Source organism: Ovis aries, chromosome 7 (assembly GCF_016772045.2).
Source record: "Ovis aries strain OAR_USU_Benz2616 breed Rambouillet chromosome 7, ARS-UI_Ramb_v3.0, whole genome shotgun sequence".
Lineage (NCBI taxonomy): Eukaryota > Metazoa > Chordata > Mammalia > Artiodactyla > Bovidae > Ovis > Ovis aries.
This window is the reverse complement of record NC_056060.1, coordinates 64100760-64120653: the sequence shown is the minus strand read 5'-3', so window position 1 is coordinate 64120653 and position 19894 is coordinate 64100760. Positions and strand designations below refer to the sequence as shown.

The following is a 19894-nucleotide window of genomic DNA, read 5'->3' as shown; positions in this document are numbered from 1 at the left end:
GGGTGCTTATATGTAAAAATATGTCTTCTGTAGGACCATGAAGAGGTCCAACAGTTAACCATGCACATCTCCAGGGAGTATGGAAGATGTTATAAAAGTAGAGAAGTTTGATTTTATATTTAATATATTGTTGTTATTGTTGTTTAGCCACTAAGTGTGTCCTACTCTTTGTGACCCCAGGGACTGTAGCCCTCCAGGCTCCTCTGTGCATGGGATTCTCCAGGCATGAAAACTGAAGTGGGTTGCCATTTTCTTCTCCAGGAGATATTCCCGACTCAGATATCAAACCAGCATGTCTTACATCAGCAGGCAGGTTCTTTACCACTAGCGCCACCTAGGAAGCCCAGAAAAAGATCAAGTGCTTGCAAACAAGTCAAGCTCTAAGGAATGTACATCAATGGCCAGAGGGCCCTCAACCATTAGGACACTTTGGAGTTAGGAAGAAAGGAGTTACTACCTAGAGCTCCAAGATGTTGAGGGTTCCTGTGACCATATGATAGAGGCCAGTGGCCAGGCAGTTCCCTTGGTTCACCACATTCTATCATGCCAGGCTGTGGCATCCTTCTCCACTACAGGGCTCACATACTATATGGATGAGACACTCATGTTCATGGGCCAGGCCCTGGAAAGTGCTGGGTATTCAGTTTTCCTCTCTGCCTCTCCCTTCTTTATGATACCTGGTTGAACAGTCTCATTTCCAGCTGGCACATGCTTACAGCAAGGTATGTCTATATCCTCCATTAGATCTCATCTAAGAAGCGATGTGGATCACACTGGATGGCACATAATTGCTTAGCTTTTGCACTAAACCTACTCTCATGGCTGATGATACCATATTTTAAATTTCAGTACTCAGCAGTGGTGTTGCACATAGTACTTGCTTAATAAATATTAATATATTAATGGATAAACTCATTAGGTAAGGGGGACATAAGACCTTATTCTATAAATGACTGTTGCTGATTACCACAGAACTTTTGAACCATAAAAGAAAAGGCTGATTCTACCACAAAATTCTGCATTTGCAAACATTAGTTATTGTTTTTTCTGACTTTTCCTCCTTCCAGTCACTAAGAAATGTGTAATATTCAGTTTTTATGGCAACTAAAATCCACAAAGTCCCTGTGTTCAAAATCAATCATCCCACCATTCAATCGTGGTGGTTTCACTCTGGTAAGTCCCTCCTAAATCACACTGATTATGCCTGATTTTTATGAGCTGTGAAATCTATTAATTATCTTTTCTATTGCTCTTTGTGTCTTATTACAAGTGAGAGAAAGGAGAACTAATCCTTTTATAAGTAAGTAGCAGACACGTAACACACCTACAACCAAACCTGACTCTTTTTCTCTTCCCACCCACCTTTTCTTCTTTCAGAAGAGTTTAAAACCAAAAATCCAGATTAAAGTCAGACTCTTAATGTTAAATGCATTTTTACAGAGGCAAGTGTCTGTGAAAGAAATTTTATGGGAACAGATGATCAATTGCATTTTTAAGAGCAACTCCTACACACGCTGCTGGGTAACTTGCCAAAGGGCTCGTTGTATTTCCCACACTAGTACTGATGGCTAAGGACACTCAGGAAGTGAGCTAAATATTTCAGATGCCTGGGTTTCACAGCTGAGAAGCTTAATTTTTTAAAACTTGAGTAAGATAAAGTAATGGCAGTTTCCGAATAATGACTGTTATTCAGATTCTATTTCCTGATGTCATGGGACTATATTTTTAATCCTTCCATTCAAAAGTTAATCATTCATCTAATTAGATAGGAAATAAGTATATTCTAAATGGCTGAGCAACAGATTTATCCTATTAACCTTATTATCAGTGCTGTTTTGCATTGTGGGTCAGAATTTACCGTCTTTATAATTTTTAAACTGCAGGCATTGGAGAGGCCTCCTGGAACAACACACCAGCCTTGGTGAAACCAGCCTAGTGTATCCTTTGTGTTCCAGCCAATGGTGACACATTCTCAGTGGTTGACATAAACCTTTTTCAAACCACTCATTTTCCAGATTGACAAGAGGCACTATTAACAATGACTAATCCAATGCCAGCTAGCTATAGACACCTCACCTCTTCATTTAATTTCTCTTAGTAGGAAATAAATAGTGCTATTTACTTTTGTACGGGAGATACTTAACCATCCTACTGAAGAAATAAGTTTCTCTCACAAATCAATTTTAAAACTACCTAGTGTATTATCAGTGTTGAATGAAATGAGCCTGTTCTCTGGTGTGGTGGACAAAACCTTAGGCAGCACCAGTGCTATTCTATTTCTGAAGAATCACAGTAAAGAGGAAAGACAACTAAAGCCAGTGGATAGAAGTGGTGAGTTATGATAGGGTGGTAAGTTGTGTCTCAATAAACACAGTATCTCAATAAAAACAGTATCTTCTGTTCTTAAGGCAAATGGAGGAACTGTGAAAGGAAACACCTTCCTCTCTGGTTTCAGTGGAAGTTAGTGATTCAAAGGAATTAGGCTTTGCTGCCTCCCAGGCAAAGACTTAGTTTTCCGTTGAGAGTAAACTTGCCATATTTTAATGAAGCATGCAAATCACACCATAGCCCATTGTTAGAGAAAAGGTACTTTGCACACAAAAAAGCAAAAGACGAGTTCTTTTTCCTTCTACCATGTGCCTACAATCTCTAACCTGGACAATTTTGAGTTTTATCCCTTAATAGCCCTGTAGCCTCTGAGAAGCCAATCCTTCAGAATTCTAGTTTTCTTTTACAAATAAACTCATTTTCTTTCCTTCCAACTTTTTGCCCCTGAATCTTCTATTTTCTTATCATACTCCCAAGGCCCAGTAAAACATAAAAATAAAATTTTAAAAAGATTTATCAAACAAATATCACATCTTTCAGATTCTCTTATGTTCAGGGCAAGTAATTTGCTTCAAACTGGTGCAGGCCCAGATGATTCCAAGCAGACAGGACTCACTGGAATGAAAGGGCAAGTGTTACTCAATCAAGAGCACCTCTTCAGGAAAGAACATTCTGAAGAACAGTGTCAAACTGTTTCTGTGCAGGAAGTTGAAGCAAATAAAGAGGGAGATTGACATGGAGGGAATTTTCCTGAGCCTTTATATTTTTGCTTACCTTTCTAACACACACAAGAAAATCCATCTCTGCAAAGACATAATACAAGCACTTCTAAGAACTAAATCTAAAGAGGCCTCTGTTATACAAGTTAAGCCCAGCATGGAACGTCAAAAATTCACTTTCAAATCCAAAGTAATTGAGAGCAATCAGGACAAAGTATTACTTGACTTAATGAGGTCAGGGGATTAATTTTTCCTCATTTCCAGGATCAGAGATTGCTGAATCAATCCCAATACTAAGAACTTTCAGAGAGTAAGAACTCCTTCCAAGGCCTGAGGGTCAAGATGGCATCCTTCTCCTAAAGCATGAGGATATACTGTCTGGGAAATAAACACCATGTGGCAGGAGAGCCAGCTGTCCATCAGATGAATTAACATCAAGAAAATAAATTCAATGTTTGCTCAATAATGAAGATCAAGTGTTTTCTCTTACTGTATTTTAAAATAAATCTGTTATTAAACCATTTAAAAGTTACAACTTGTGTAGAAAAGAATGCAACTATAACGTCAGCATGCCCTGTTGACCGTTCCATTTTTAATCAAAGACCCGTAATCATCTGATTTCATCAAAAACAGTTTCCTTTGATTGCTGGAAATTGAATGATAAACAGAATTTAAAAAATAAGTATTTTTAATTTTTAAATTTATTTTTTAATTGGAGGAAAATTGCTTTACAATGTTATGTTGGTTTCTGATGTACCTTAAAGTAAAGAGGGAACATAAAGAAAAGAGTTGCTCTTAGAGGCAATAATGGATAAATATATTCCAGTATTATTCATGCACTTCCTCAAATCTTTCTGGTAGTCATTTCCTCCCCTATTTATACCCTATTAATCTCTGTTAAAGAAATTTATGTTTTAACTTAACTTTTCCCAACTTTATCTCTCATCTCATCCGACACATAACTAAGCTAATGAAGAGAAAAATGGGATTTAGCAGATGAGTTTTTTTTCATTCACTAAGTTTTACACTATATTTTGTTTGTTGTGTATTTATGTAGATATTATCTTAGAACTCAAGGGTCACAAGAGTGTTTCCATGTTACTACCATATATCTGAGAACAAAATCAACACTCACTAAAAAATCAAGTTATATTTGTTAGGTTTTATTTTAGGTTTTACTCTGAAAGACCAGAGCTAGATGGTAAGGGGACCATGTAGTGTTTCCATGATCTAATTTTTAGTTCACATTAATATATTCAGCCTGAGACATTGTAATGCATTTTGAAGAGGAACAGATGCAATACAGAAAAATAACAAGATCTAAGAAATTATAGAGTAAACTCTAAAGAACAAATTAACATAATAGTCATATAATCTAAACAATGATAATGATAGGTTGTACTTTTATTACACTTAATACTTTACAAAGATCTTTCACCTACATCATCCCTTTAATTGAAAATGATCAGTAATTTTTCTCTCACACTGAGAACAACCTGTAAGAAAATTGTATTCAAGGATGATTCCATGAGATTTCCTAGATACCTCAACAGGGATAAAAGAAACAATCAGGCTAAACTTAATGGGAAACTTCCCAACTGGGAAATTTGTCTGATGCTCACATATGTGCCAAAAAGTTTGGATTTTGTTTTTGAAAGACTTTTAAGAATATGCCATGTTCCTAACTTTCTCAGATGGTTTGGGTGCAGCAATATCCACAGGAAGAAGAATGTAGGATCACTATACTGGCAAACAGCTGGCTCATTAGCATTTCATTCACTGGTGTATAGTTGCAGCTCCCTCACCACCCTGAAGCCATTAACCTTACTCTGAAGAGAACCACACTGCCCTGAACTAATGGTCCTGTCCAGTGGTTGGCATGAGAGTCAGGATCACGCAATATAGTTTCTCCATCACATTACCAGCTTTCTTTGCCCTCAGGGTGATACAGTTATGTACTGTCCTCTTCCCTTACTCTGTTTTTTCCCCTATAATTTCTATTCATCTCAGTTTTATCTTTGGGGGATTTGTAGAACCCTCTAATTCCTCTTGTGCAAAAATAGCTTTTAAACTTTTTAGTTCCCTTTCATTCAAGCTAAACATTTCCTGGTTGTCCAATAACTTCAGCATCTCAGTTAATAAACTTTCGACATACTTCAGTCCTTTTCCCTCTGACAGTGTAGTGTTCAAAACCAATCACAGTGTTCTCTTGAGAGTCCCTTGGACAGCAAAGGAGATCCAACCAGTCCATCTTAAAGGAAATCAGTCCTGAATATTCACTGGAAGGACTGATGCTGAAGCTGAAACTCCAATACTTTGGCCACCTGATGCCAAAAACTGACTTATTTGAAAAGACTCTGATGCTGGGAAATATGGAAGGCAGGAGGAGAAGGGGATAACAGAGGATGAGACAGTTGGATGGCATCACCAACTCAATGGACATGAGTTGACTCTGGGAGTTGGTTATGGACAGGGACGCCTGGCATGCTGCAGTCCATGGGCTCACAAAGAGTCAGACACAGCTGAGCAATGGCACTGAAGTACAGTCTGACCACAGCAAAATGGAACAGTATTGTCATTCCCCCCCCCCCCCCCCCACAAACAAGGCACACACATTCACTAGTACAGTCTAAAAAGACATTAAACTTGTGGACAGTGATACCACTTTGCTGACATATCTTGCAAAACTACAATTCCTAATCTTTTCAATTATATAAGGTAAGAATCCAGTGCTTTACTCTTTGAAAGAACCCATAAATTCACTTCATAAACTCCAATCTTCATTTATCTCCTTATTTTTATCTAATCAAATCTGCTAGACTTCAAGCACCAACATTAAAAATTAGTATCATCAAATATCTTGTTGGAAGTTCATACTTTTTGTATTATTTAATAGTGTTTTTACAACAGTAGTCTTTCTGGTATTTGTTTATGGTAATGCATAGCTTTCTTAAGAAATATTTTGACTTAAATAGATTGGGATAAACCTAACCACATCTGAGAACATCATATATTTAGGAAATATATCCCAACATCCAAACAATAAACCCAAAATGATTTTTGGAAGCATAACCTTATTTGGAACAGATGATTTACTACAGGCTTAAGTTGACTGGAGCATCTTTATTTTCATTAAAATTTGTGTTCTAATTAGATCCCAACATTGTCTCAATCTTAACTCTGTTTTCTTGCCTTCACTCTCCATCCAAAACTGTTTAGTTTTAGTCTTATCCAACATCTGTGTTTATGTAACCATAAACTATTTGTAGATAAGCACAATTTTGCACATAATGTTTCAGGACCCCTTTCCCAGCTTGGTGACTCGTGAACAGGCTGTAATTCACGAGTTCACCACTGTCTGTAAATTTTATCTCTCTGTATGTCTAATCCATCTACTTCTTTCCTTCCCCACTGCCATTTTCTCTCTCTAGCTGTGAATGCCATCCAAAACATTTTTCTGTGTTTGATCAAGCTGACCCCTTGGTTCTGCCTGTCATCAATTTTTCAGCCATCCCTAACTTCACTGTGACTGTCTCTTTATAACATATTGGCTTAGGCTAATCAACAGAGAATTTCCCATCCCCTGTTTTTCCTTGACTAAGCTGAAATGTGGTCCTCTCCTTGCGTCCTCAGATACAAAAATTTTTAGATGACCCTGGCATCTGCCCCTGTTAAGATTCTGTTTGGTGAGGATATTGTAGAAACTATACTTATTTTTCTCAGCTTATGTTCCTTCCACACTTTAAGTTCTTCAGCCAAACTGACCCAAACTCATAATGATCGAGACACTCCAGTATGTAAAAAGATAGAACACCGATCCCTGGCTTGACTATGCCCTAAATAAAAGCCTTGAAAATAAGAGCCTGAATGTTAACAATGTGTCTGGCATTCTGTGTGGCCCCTCAGGGTACATCTTTGTCTGTAGTTTTGATCACCAATCTTGGGCCTATGAAAAATGCCTTGACAGCTGGTACATAAGTAGTATTTGTTCCCTGAGTTCAAAATTAACTTGAAGTTGGGAAAAAGAGAATACTTTCAAATGCATGTTAAGCAGTTTCATTTCTATAGTCCTTGTTAGGTCAATGCCCCTTATATGCAGGAAGTAGCAGAATGGCCACCACCCCTCTTCCCTCAAGATTAAGGAATGATCAAAGTGTGGGGGGAGAAAAAATGGAGGAATTAAAACCCTGGGTGATCATTAGTCAAATACATTTCACCTGCCTTTACTAATCAAGGTCGTTGTAAGACTTGCATGCCCTCCAAGCAGCCTGTAGCCTAAACAGTATAAACTTTCCAGGAGTTATTTTCCAAGGACTTAGAGTCAGCTATGTCTAGCTGGAGCTGAGCTAGTTAAGACTGGATAAGACCACCAACTCTCCAACTGGATTGCTTCTCATGGGGTATGCGCGAGTGTCCTCTCGGTGACATTTTGACATCAGAGAGCTGAACACTCCACCCTCAGATCATGCTAAGTGCCTCCATGTTGGCACATGCAGAGGCCTATAGTTAGTTACACCTGAACAGAACAACGATTACTATTACTGCACTTTGTCCCAATCACCTTTCTCCACTCTCCCCCTGCACCCCATGCCTCAGACTTCCCTGCTGCTTCTGTTCCTTATTTCCCAAACAATCCCCAGCCCTTGGCTTTGGGGAGGCAGGTCAGAGATTTGTTTTCCAGTCTCCTCGCTTGGCTGCTTTGCGAGTATACCCTCTCTTTGCTGCAAACCTCAGCATCTCAGCATTTGGGTTGCTGCTTGTGAGGTAAAAGGAGCCTGGTCCAGTAATATTATATACCAGAAACCATTCTGGAACAAAGACTAAAACCTCTAGGCTCTAAGAGCTTACATTCAATAAACAAAGCCAGATACGCAGAAAGTCTAATAAGTAGCAAAGTGCTACAGAAGAGAGTTAAGACAGAAAGGGCTCCAGAAAGACGTGGAGGGCAGGGTAGAAGGGGGAGAGGACTTTAGCTGTCAAGAGGGCGCTCATAGAAAGCCTGACCGAGGAGGCAGCATTGGAGCAAAGGCCTGGGGGAGGTGAAGAAGTGAGCTAGACCACCAGTAGAGGAGTGTCCTGAAGAGAAGGACAAGCTGAGTGCTTCCACCCTGGTGGGCTTGAGGGACGAATGACAAAGAGCCAACAGAGGCTGGAGTGGAATGAGAGAGATCAGAGAGGTGGCAGGGAGCCAACTGCAGAAGGCCTCTTAGGTTGCTGTCTAGTGACGTGGGATGCCACTTGAGAGTTTCCCACAGCCATGTACTTGTCTGACTGCACCTCAGAAGGGCATCTAGGGCTGTCCCCATCCACCCTGCCAGCCCTTGCCTCACACCAGGGCTATATTTCCCTGATGGCGCATCTTCTCTCTCTCATTCTTTTCCCTGCCTTAGCTCCTTAGCAGACTCCACCTAAATGATGCCCCATCCCACTCAGCTCCACAACTCACTTGTTCATGTACTTGGCCTGTAAGACTTGAGTATAGGTCTGCCTTACCCAGGACACACGCCCTGATTCCCCCAGCCTGGACTGGCTAAACCTTGCTGAGATTCCCTGAGAATCTAGATGGCCCTGCTGGGTGGTGGTACCCTCTTTGAGAACTGTACCTGAGCCTTCTTTGAAACTATGGAGCATGGCAGCTGCCAGCAGAAAGCCCTCAGTCAATGTCTGCTGAATGAAGGGATGAGAAGCACTGGAACAGGATGGGGCAGATGACTATGCAGGGAACTCCCTTGTGGGAGACATTCTGAATTATCTAGGATCCCTATATACAGGTTTCTGGCCTCCTTTTTGGAGAAGAATGTTCTCACACTTCTTTCAAATTTGATTCTGACTACATTGTTCTGAGCTTTAAACCTAGCATCAAAAAAAAACAAAAAACCCGCTATGAAATCTTTCCTTTGGCAAATTTATACTCTTACATTTGTGAGATAAGAGAGAGTACCCAAATACAGTCAGTTTCTAAAATTTTTAAAATGGTAAATATTTGGTGCTATTAGTCATGCTAACAGATACAACCCCCAATGCAACTTACTTATAAATGGAGGCATACTGGCTATTTCAGTGGAAAAAGGTATGGACACTCTATGTTTCAGCCACCTTTTTGAAATCTTCATTCTAAAGTGTGAAGCTAGAAGTAAGAGATCACCAAGAACAATTCAGTGTGAATTTTAATATGATCAGTTCCTGAAGAGAAAAGATTGTCAATGTTCACATTAATATCCTCCACAGACATAATTTGAACATTCTGGGCGAGAAAGAAAGAGGAAGAGAGTGTAGAGAAACAAGAATATTTGATGTGATATAACATGGTCAAAACGTTAGCCTGAAGGGAGGCTACAAAGTCCTTTATCATACTTGAGGGGAAAAAATTTCCCTTCTCCCTCCAGAAGGACGCTGTGTTTAGTGTCAGTTTAGAAAAGCACACTCCCCCTTTCAACATACATCGGAGGCCCCACTCTTGCAAAAAGGTAAGATAATGTGCTCTCAAAGTAAGAAGTCAAGTACCCACTGCCTTTTGAAAATGCCTGACGAGAATTAACGGCCTTTGCCATCCTCTTTTAAACAACTGTGGCCAGGTTTTCTATAAGCACCTCGTTTATCTTGAGACTCTTTCATCTATTATCTGACTGTAAGCGTGTTCATAGTTCATCAGCTGAATTCACTTTGACAGCGAAGTCTTATGACGAGTAGCCAACAGCCTAATGTCAGGTCTGTGAATATCTCTGGAATTAAGGTGATGGGAAAAGGGTAACCTTCTGCTACTCCTAACGGCATTTGCTGAACCACAAAAATAGACCCTTAAATCATCCTCCATTTGCAAAAGCAGGTCCTCTTTGCTAATATTAGAACAGAGTGCAGCTGGCTTCCTGCTTACATCAAACACACCACGTGGGGCCACCTCTGCATTCATCCTTGCATGTGGTTACAGACATGAATCATGACATGGCCAGTTGTGTAGAAGAATGTTACCATTCAAACGGTTCTTACTTGGCCTCTAACAAGTCCATTCCTGGGTATTTTTGACGATAAGGGAAAAAAATCATCATCCCCTATCTTTACAGTTTAGCCACCTGGGCCCCAGAGGTTTATAATTGTTACTTATTCCTTAAGAACTGGAAATGGGTTTTGTGATGAAAACAAAAATACCTGTACTGCAAACATAAAGCTCTTCCTTTTAAACAGCCGCAGTTTGGTTTACGATCATCTGAAAGTGCATGATGCTTGAACGAAAGACTTCTGTTTACGATAACTTATAAGAATTATATTTCCAAACAAGTTTAAGGTTGGCTGTACACATTTATAAATATTTTGAGTAACTGAAGTAGACTTTTGAGAAACCTTGCCACCACAGAATTCTATGTTTACACTTTCTGTGGATAGAACAGGAGCTTTTGAAATTAGCGTTTTTACTAAATTGCCAGGAAGGTGCCTGTTGTTCTGAATCCATCATTAAACCAACCAGCATAGCCTGTGTATGTCCAGCTCATGAGTAAATCAACTCATTGGAAGGTGTTTAGCTTCGCTAATCACCTGATGATTATTCAGAAACATGAAAACCAGAACTTTTCAGTCCCCAAGGTAAAACTATGCTATAAACAATGGCTCTCAATTGCTCAACACTTAGTCAACACTTCTGCTCCAATCCTGAGACTGTGACTTCCATTAAGATGTAAAGAACCAGTGTGGACATACTCTAAGTCATCCTAATAAAAGGAGAGATGGCATTTTACAGATAAGTTTGTTTTGATCCTCAAAGTTCTTTGGACCAACAGATAGCCAAGTGCCATACGAGCTGGGATCAACCGAACATCTCTGTATTATAGCCTCCCCACACTTAATGTGCTTCCATTTGCACCACTTGTCAGTCACTCGAAAAAGAATGTACTCAAATTTCCATGGATAGAAACAACACTGATAAAGGCTACCCTTTGTTTAACTGTCACTCCTTTATTCTTGAGAAATTGTGAGGATTCTCTACAGAAGCACGTGCCTATCTTTTGCATGGGGCAGATAATCCAGCAGAAATAGTTGTTTCTAGATGTCTTTCAGGGTAAAAATTTCTTGAAGTTATGTTTTCCCCTTAGGAGTTGTTAAGAGTAAAAAGCAAGAATTACTGTAAGTGTATTAATAGAGATGATGCTTCAGATGTACTCTAGAAGAAATAAAATAGCTCCTTGGAATATTGTAATTAGCAAATTGGGGCTTTAGAGGTCGCTATTTTTAGCCTTTGTCTGAAACAAAAAAGGAATCTGCTAGATGCTATAGTATAATCTTAAAATAAGAACCCGCTGCAGCCTTCTATCCACCCACCACCACACACAGAAACTTCTACCAGTTACCAAAACTTCTACCAACTACCAGCTACACTAAGCACCACCATGATGGGGTTTAAAGTGCTCAGTCCTCAGCCCTCCGTTCCCACCTCCCTTGCAGGAACTTCTACTAGGAGCACTTTTCTAGGACCACACCTGAACCAATTCCAATCTCTAAGTCTTTCCTCCTGGATAAGTACGAAAATTCAAACTGACTTACCTTAAAAACAAATTCATTCATGCATTCACCTCTCTTGCCTCCTCTTCACTTCCCCACTCCCGCAAAAATACCCCTGATGTGTTTACCCCATCACCGCCCACTATGGCTTTCCTGACTTGTCAATGGTATGGACAACCTCCCAGTCACCCAGATGATGGTCTTGAGTTGTATTAGACACCTCCTTCCGCTTCATTCATTCCCTGTACCTAATATTTCACAAGTTCTGGTAATGTTCCATGAACAATGTCTTTCAGACCCAAGCTTCCTCTTCCTTCCCACCTCCACCGTCCTAGGAGAGCGCTCATCACTCCACAGCCATTACAACAATAGCTGCCAGGTGACCCCCCTCATGACAATTTCTTCTGTGTTTCGAACCCTCGGAGGTTGTTGATACCGCTGATAAAGTCAGCAAAGACAGGAGGAAGACACATCAAGGGTATTTTTGAAGGAGAGGAAACAAGGCAGATGTATGTATGAATGAGTGTGCTTCTAATATGTCACTATGATTTGGGGCAATCATTTTTGGCAAGATTTTATACCTACCTGGAGTAATAGGAAACCCCTCATAAGTTGGTAATAAAGATTTTTTATTAATTGGTAGTAACATGAATACACTTGAGAATTTAAGCTAATGTAAGAAAAATTATTATTTTATACTTTTGTCTTTAGCATGGCACATCATTTGCTTTAATAACTATTCAGCTGGCTAACCAGTTAGATGTGAATACTTGTTGAGTAGATGCATGGGGAGAAAACAAATCTCAGTTCCTTGGATATGATATGACTTAGTCAGAAAGCCAAGAAAACACACTTTACAGAGGCATTATATCTTTAGCTCCCTTATATCATGTAAAAAACCCCAAAACTTACCCACAATCCCTGTAGCTACCGTCAAACAAGAGTTAAGAGTCTTTAAACATACTTTGCAGGAAACAGTCACTCCACTTTCATCCCCCCATCTCTTAAGCCAGTGACCTCCCTTGATCTCTGAGATGACAGTGTGCCAAGTTCCATGAAGCCCGGCATTCACAAATGACCCCATTAGATTTCCTAAAGACCTTAATTGCCCAATTCCTTTCACCCAGGTTTCTGAGGTTCAAGGAATGCTATCCTTCAGTTACTCTCTTGCATAGGTTCTACTTATTGTTACCTTAATCCTTTCTGAATCCCTGAGAATGCAAAGAACTGAAGCAGACTTTGATTCTCCTACTGAATTACAAGATACTTTACATACTTCTGTCACAAAGTCATTCTCCTCTGTTTACTATTCAACAATGACATTCACTTTCATGTCTAAACATAGAAGGGAAGCACCAGGGCAATAAATATAATCTTAAAGATTCAAAAGCTGATCCCCTTCAAAGGACCATGTTAAAATACCTAAGAAAATTAATCACTTCCTGCGGTCCTAACTCCACAGCTCTGTCTTATCTGGACAAACACTGCAGGCTGAGGGCCAAGTATCCACTTTGCATCTATTCTGGAAAATATTATCTGAACTTTCCCTTACAAATCAAATCAACATATATTGTACATATTGAGTGCTCACTATTTGCACAGCACTGTACCCAAGTGGCTCTATTTGAAAACAGTAGTATAAGCTTGAGCTTTTCTTTCAGAGTTTATGAAGGAAAGCATTATAGTGCATATCAGCTGATTTATTTACTTGAAACCAAAGTAAATATATGATGTAGATGGGAGCAACAAAATAAATAAAAACATTTTGATAAGTTAACCCTCCTAAAAGAAACTCTTCTATATTTAAGTAAATTATTTTAGAATCATAATACTTTAATTCCCTTGTCCAAAATTGTTAACAGAATTCTACTGAAACTGTTTGACTTGTAACAGTTTCTCAATTCCATGAAAGTTTGCTGTACCAAGTAGAACATCTGTGGGTGCTAATGTTGCCTTTATTTCCATGCAATTTGTTTCCAGTGGCAAATAAAAGTTCATGAAGAGCCACTCCAGCCCGACCAACACTCTCTCCAACACACAGGCAGGCATGCACACACACACACGCCCCCACACTCAAAGGATTCAGAGGCTGAAGGTTAAACACTCCTTTGTTACAGGAAAAACAGAATAAATGGAGAAGGTTTTACTTACAGGACAGACCCAGGGGAAAATAATCACCCTATAGACACACAGTTTCCAGCACTTCCAAAAGACTATGACATCATTAGACAATAATAAATATGCAGTTAAATACTCAAGTGACCCACAAAATAAATCATACATTTCTTCAGTCAAAACGTAGTCTTCAAACTGTATTCTATCACTGGAAGAGAAATTGGACTAAAAAAAAATCTCCAAAGACCAGCTCTAAAATTCTATGAGTTCACAACATTTGTCCTGGAGGAGAGAGGGATTAAAAATAAAACTGAAAGAGCCTCTTTTGAGGAACAGGATAATTACATTATTTCATGATGAATTTAGCACACCTTAAAATCAACATGATGTACTTTTCTGCATTTATGTTTTATTCAGTAAAAATGTCCAAAATCTATTATAGCAAGCTGATTATTTATCTAGGATTTCTACTGTTGGTAACCCAGTGTCGAGAGGAAACAATAGAAAATGTGGTCCACAGACTAAACTGGGTGATCCAGAAAATAAAGAATTATCTCATCAAGGAAAGAGAATAAAATGAAATTATTAAGGGAATGAGATTAAGGTGTTGACTCTTCACCCTTCATAGGGGTCCTATCTGCAATGTGACCCTTGGCTCAAACCAAGGAAAGCCAGCACACAGCTGAGGATCTGCCAGACCCTGGGAAATGGCCTGTGGATCCCAGAAAGGCACGAGGTGCTGAATTGCAAATCCTCTGAATCAGCAAGTCAGTATCCTGCATGTTTGACAGAAAGAAAAGGAAGAGGTGGACTCCAGATCAGAAGAGATTCCACATCTCCAGAAAATATGAATAAAAGGAAGAACACCCAGAATCTGGGAAGCTTGGGGAAAGAAGGGCTGGTCATGTTCATAGTTCAGCTAGCAATGCTTTTATTGATTGTTTTCTACTTTTAAAGCATCTTACTATACTGTTTCCAAGAGTTCTTGCAAAATATGGTTAGTGGAAAATAAGAAAATGGCCCCATTCAGTCTGGTTAATATTCTCATGTTCATCAGAGGCCAAAGTGAGAGAATATTCATAAAGCATCATTATCTCAATCCCCTCAAATAATACTGTTTTGGTGGGCAACAGGTTGCCTATAGTTATTCCCTTTTCTTTTATACACTAAACCTTTCCTGCTTCTAGGAAATCCTACTAAACCCTCAATTCTAAGGCTTCCTAAACCACAGAAATTTCTCCCTTGTCTAGTGAGTCCCAGGCTCCACAGTTACAGTCCTCAGTGCTCGAAATCTGGATACTTGCATTGCTTGTGCCAGGAGAGTCTGTGAGCCTTACCCACAGTTACAACTATCTGATTTGATTTTCTTCAATCAGTCTGAAAATTTCTTAAGGTCCAAATGGCAGATAAAGTAAAAAAAGGAGTATGCCTTCTTTGATCATTTCAGTTTGTATGAAATCTTAGATATTAAGCTGCTTAGAAGATGAAATGAAATGAGGACAAGAACATTATACATTTTTAAGAAGCACTATCCTCATAAAAGACAACATACTACCAAAGTTAAGACTGTGGATTCTAGAACTAGGCTGCCTGAGTTCAAGTCCCAGCTCCACCACTTACTACCAGTTTGACCTTGGGTCATGACTCAAAGTCTGTGTCTCGGTTTAAATGAGTTAATCAGTTTAAATAAGCTGAAACCTGTAAAAAACAGTGCCTTGCTTATGGAAAATGCTAAATAAATACTTTTAAAGTCAGATGCTAGTTTCCTTTCCAAAATAAATTATAAAGTTAATAACTATAATTAAATGTACCACATCAGAGCCCCACCTATCACCCCAATGTTCTTCTGGTATCAGAGTAGGGATTCACTAGTCAAATCTAGTCCCTGGCTTGTTTTAGCACACCCCACAGCTAAGGATGAATTTTACATTTTTTTTTAAATAAACCTCTGTTATCTTTTAATCTTTTTTTGTTGTTGTTCATTTTTAAAGGGTTTTATGATGGGGACCATTTTTAAAGCCTTTATTGAATTTGTTACAATATTGCTTATGTCTTATGATTTTGGTTTTTTGGCCCTGAGGCATGTGGGATCTTAGCCCCCGATCAAGGATTTAACCCATATCTCCTACACTGGAAGTCAAAGTCTAAACCACCGGACTGCCAGAGAAGTCCCAATATTCACTTTTCAAGGTGTTGCTTTAAAAGAGAAGATGAGGAAGACAAAGAGCAGGAAGAGAATGTGCAACAGAGACCAAACACATTGTACAAACCTTCAACCTTTCAAGTTCTGCTAAGGCAGTAGGTAGGAGGGGCAAATTTTTTCCCTTTCTCTGTGTTGAACTCCATACTGCTTGAGCCAGACAGCCAGAGAGAAAAGGAGAGGGCTTCTCTGACAGCCAACTGAGGAAGTGTCAGAATCAACCTAGCTCATCTCCCCCTCCCACCACACATACCCCTTGTTCAGCACAGGCTATGTATTTCTCATCCTCTGTTCCAAGCTTTGGGAGTCTTCCCTCAAGGACATGAAAACCTCCTCAGACTTCCTTCTTGGTGCTAATGAGCACGGGTCTCCTGATTCCTCACTCTCCATCTAATTTGCCTTATATTTTAGGGTTTTTTCTTAGAAAAAGAATTCCAATTCTTTCTTCTCCTGACCCCCATGTCTTTGTATCTTTCCATTTCTCTCCCACTCCCTGGGACCACCAGACTAGCCTTGTTCCTGGGTCCCTGTGTCAGGTGCCCAAGCCCTGACATTTGCTATAACCAGAACTGGGATTTAGTAGGCTAGGGGTGGGCCCCAGGCATAGTTCTCCCTCTTCAACACCCGCTCCTCGACTGGCCTAATTGAGAAACTGGATTTTGGTCTCATCCTCCTTCTGAATGCCGACCAGTTTCTGCCTGGTATGTTAGACACTCTTCCAAGGTCGAGAGTTCAGTCACAGCTTCCTAATGTGGGCCCTGATGCTCTGCCTGGTAACAGTCAGGTACAGGGGCATATTATTCTCCCATAACACACACACATGCTGATATGGGAGCAGCCTGGTGTGTGCTAGTCAGTTGCAACCACAAAGATGTCTGGGCATCTCCAGGCTTCTCCACTGCCACCTGCATGCCCTGCTGTTCTGCAGGTCCAGAGAGAAGCCAGGTGGGAGGTGTGAGTTAGCACACATGTGCAAGTGGGGGGTCTGCTGCAGGCAAAGAGACGAGGAAATTCCAGCTCTTTCCTGTGAGTTCCTTATAAATAGACCAAAGCACAGAAGAAAAGAAAAAAGTGTTGACATATGGAAAAGAAGGGAAGGAGGGACCAAGGAAGGAAGGGAAGGGATTTGTTTAGATCCTGACTCTGCCACTACCTTGGACAAGTTACTAAACTCACCTGAGCCTCCATTCATTTAGGGGAAATAGAACAATAATGCATATCATAAAGGGTTAGTGTGAGAACTATGTAGATTAGCATATGCTATTCCTCAATTATAAAAATGCTCAGTAAATATTATTAACAGATTCATCTCCCTCCTTGCTTTCCCTATTCTTTCTGAAAGACAACAAAGATGATTATGACCTTCAAAAGTGGGCAGAGACTTTTCCTTCCATCCACCACCCTACCCTCCTCTCCCAGCTTCTCCGTTTTTCTGCTCCTGCTAGTCTCACTGTTTCATGTCATTCCTTTGGCCTCTGTGAGGCCAGTCTACATTTTATAACAACTCAAATTCAATTAATGGGATTTTAAAGAGACCTGGAAAATCACTGCTCTATTAAATTTTACACACAAAAATGAGAACACAACAAACTTCACGCCTCAGACAAAATTCTATGCTTCTCACATGTGGAGGAAGGCATTCATTCTTGATCACAGCCCAGCCCTCCGTCTAAGCACCTGTACTCGGCCTTACCTGACCATTGGGATTCCCTAGGGAACTATGGTCGGCTTCCACCCAAAGCACAGCTATGGGTGATCACTGGGGGTAAGGACCAAACATGACTGAGCAGCGCTCTGACCCAGAGTGTTCTGCTTGAGGGGTTGGGTAAAAGTTGCAATTGCAAGGGTCTCAGCCATCCTGAAAGTGAAAGTCATTCAGCCGTGTCCAACTCTTTGAGACCCCATGGACTATATAGTCCATGGAGTTCTCCAGGCCAGAATACTGAAGTGGGCAGCCTTTCCCTTCTCCAGGCGATCTTCCCAACCCAGGGATCGAACCCAGGTCTCCTGTACTGCAGACGAATTTTTTACCAACAGAGCTATCAGGGGAGCCCTCAACCACCCTGCACCACCTTAATTAACACACCAGCTCTGGAGAGCCTGAGGAAACCATGTTATCATCACTCCTTCATTAATGTACATCTTGCCTAAAGGAATTTGCCAAGCTATTAAAGGGAGGTGATTTGAAACACCTTGTCACTATACAATTTCTTTGGGACTACGAATTGAGTGAATCACAGGATGATCTCACTTGGCATTGCTAATATAGGTCAGGGTACAAAAATTCAACTCCTCACTGACATCTGTCATGCAGAAAAGGAAAAATCAATGTTGATATGTTTGTTTTCTAGCCCATAACCCCATCGCCTTTCCTGTAGTTCAGTTCACTTAGCCAGTTTCAGCAACAACATGGCAGTGTGTTATGTCACTGGATATTTACACATAGAGTATTTCCCAATTGGTTTTATTTTATTTTTTTAATACTCAGATTCCTAGGGTCCTGTTTATCTTGGTAAGCCAGGCTCCCTTGTCCTATAACTTTCAAGGGCTAGCTTCCCCCCAAAAAGAGAGAAAACAACTAAATCTATTTTATCTACATTATGATAATAATCTTCAGAGTATTATAAATGAGGACTTCTCATTTTTTTTTCCCACTGAGAGTGCTGACTAGCTTCCTTTTAAACCACCCCCAGACTGATAAATATCATGTCCTTTTTAGGTAGAAAAGGAAAGCGCTGAGAATTCAGCCTCCCTCAAATCATTCATCTTATACCAATGATTCCCTAGTTCTCTGAAGGGTAAATGACCTTTGCTTCCTTCTGAATGGCGTTTGTAAAATGAGGGAAACATCCCATTGCCTAATCGCTCTTTACAGCTTTTTCAGCTTCTATGGCCTTTTTAATGGGTCTCCATCCATTTCCTCTTTGCCCTTGGCTGTAAGGACACTGTTCTGTAGATTTCTTCCTTCCTTTCTCACTGTTTCTTTCCCGAACCTCCTGCATGTGCCTTTCCCTGCTTTTCCTTCTTCCCCTAAGCAAGGCTCAGGTTGGGGCCGTGGGCTTTCTTCCCGCCCAGCACGTTCCTCTTAGAAGTTCCCGGCAGATGGCTTTAATTACCACCTGAACGCAGATGACTCCCAAATCTCCAGCCCCAGCCTTGACCTCTCACCCTTTCTTCAGTGCCATATTTCTTTCTGTCTGCAGAATATCTCTACTTGGGTGTCCCACCACCTCCTAAAACTAAACATGTCAGAAACGGAACTCATTATCTCTCCACGCCCCGCTTGGTTCTCTCCCTGCTTCTCCAGGGCTGTCAATAGCACCCTTCCCTTAGGCTGCAACCTGGGGATCCCAGATGGGCACAGGGCAGCCCCGTCACCCCCACGCTTCAGATTGCAGATCTGAAGGCAGATCGCAGCCCCCCACATTCCAGAAGGGCTAAACACTGTGCTCACCAGCTTGGCTCAGACTCTCAGGAAGAGACTTTGAAAGAACATTGTGATCTCAATTGATTTTGCTTCAGTTTTGGGGTTTTTTTTTTCAGTTCTACTTTTGTCTTCACCAAACTGTTGACAAATATTTCAGATTCCCACTGCATTCCATTCCTTAATACATCTTGAAATCCTGGGCCCCTCTGAATTGAGCAGTCTATCATGTACCTCCTTCTGATTCATGACTAAATTATAGAATATATGAGAGTGTATATTTATAAACCTTTTTATTTCCCAACATAATTAATAGCTGTAGTTACCAATTAAATAGTAAATTAATTAGTAATTAGCCTGGGAGATTGATGAAACAGAAGTTTTAAGTGATTGTTTCTATTCTTAATTCCTATTCTCTGCACCGAAAATCCACCACCACCATGTCCTTGGGGCTTGCTTCCATGTCATTATCTGTAGCACTCCCACCTCTCCCCCACATTGAGACAATAACTGTACTGTCATGATAGATGCTGCCTTAGAAATCAGCAGGCATTCTGCTATTTATTCATATGCAGCCACTCTAGAAGTTAGCATATAAATTGGGAAATTGTTTTATAA

The 19894-nt window shown here is 40.3% G+C and overlaps 1 long non-coding RNA gene across 1 annotated transcript in view; it reads right to left on the bottom strand.

The window, feature by feature from the left end:
* Positions 1 to 19894, bottom strand: part of LOC121819984 (uncharacterized) — a 54159-nt gene that overhangs the window by 14243 nt on the left and 20022 nt on the right. The gene's annotated exons all lie outside the window — the stretch shown is intronic.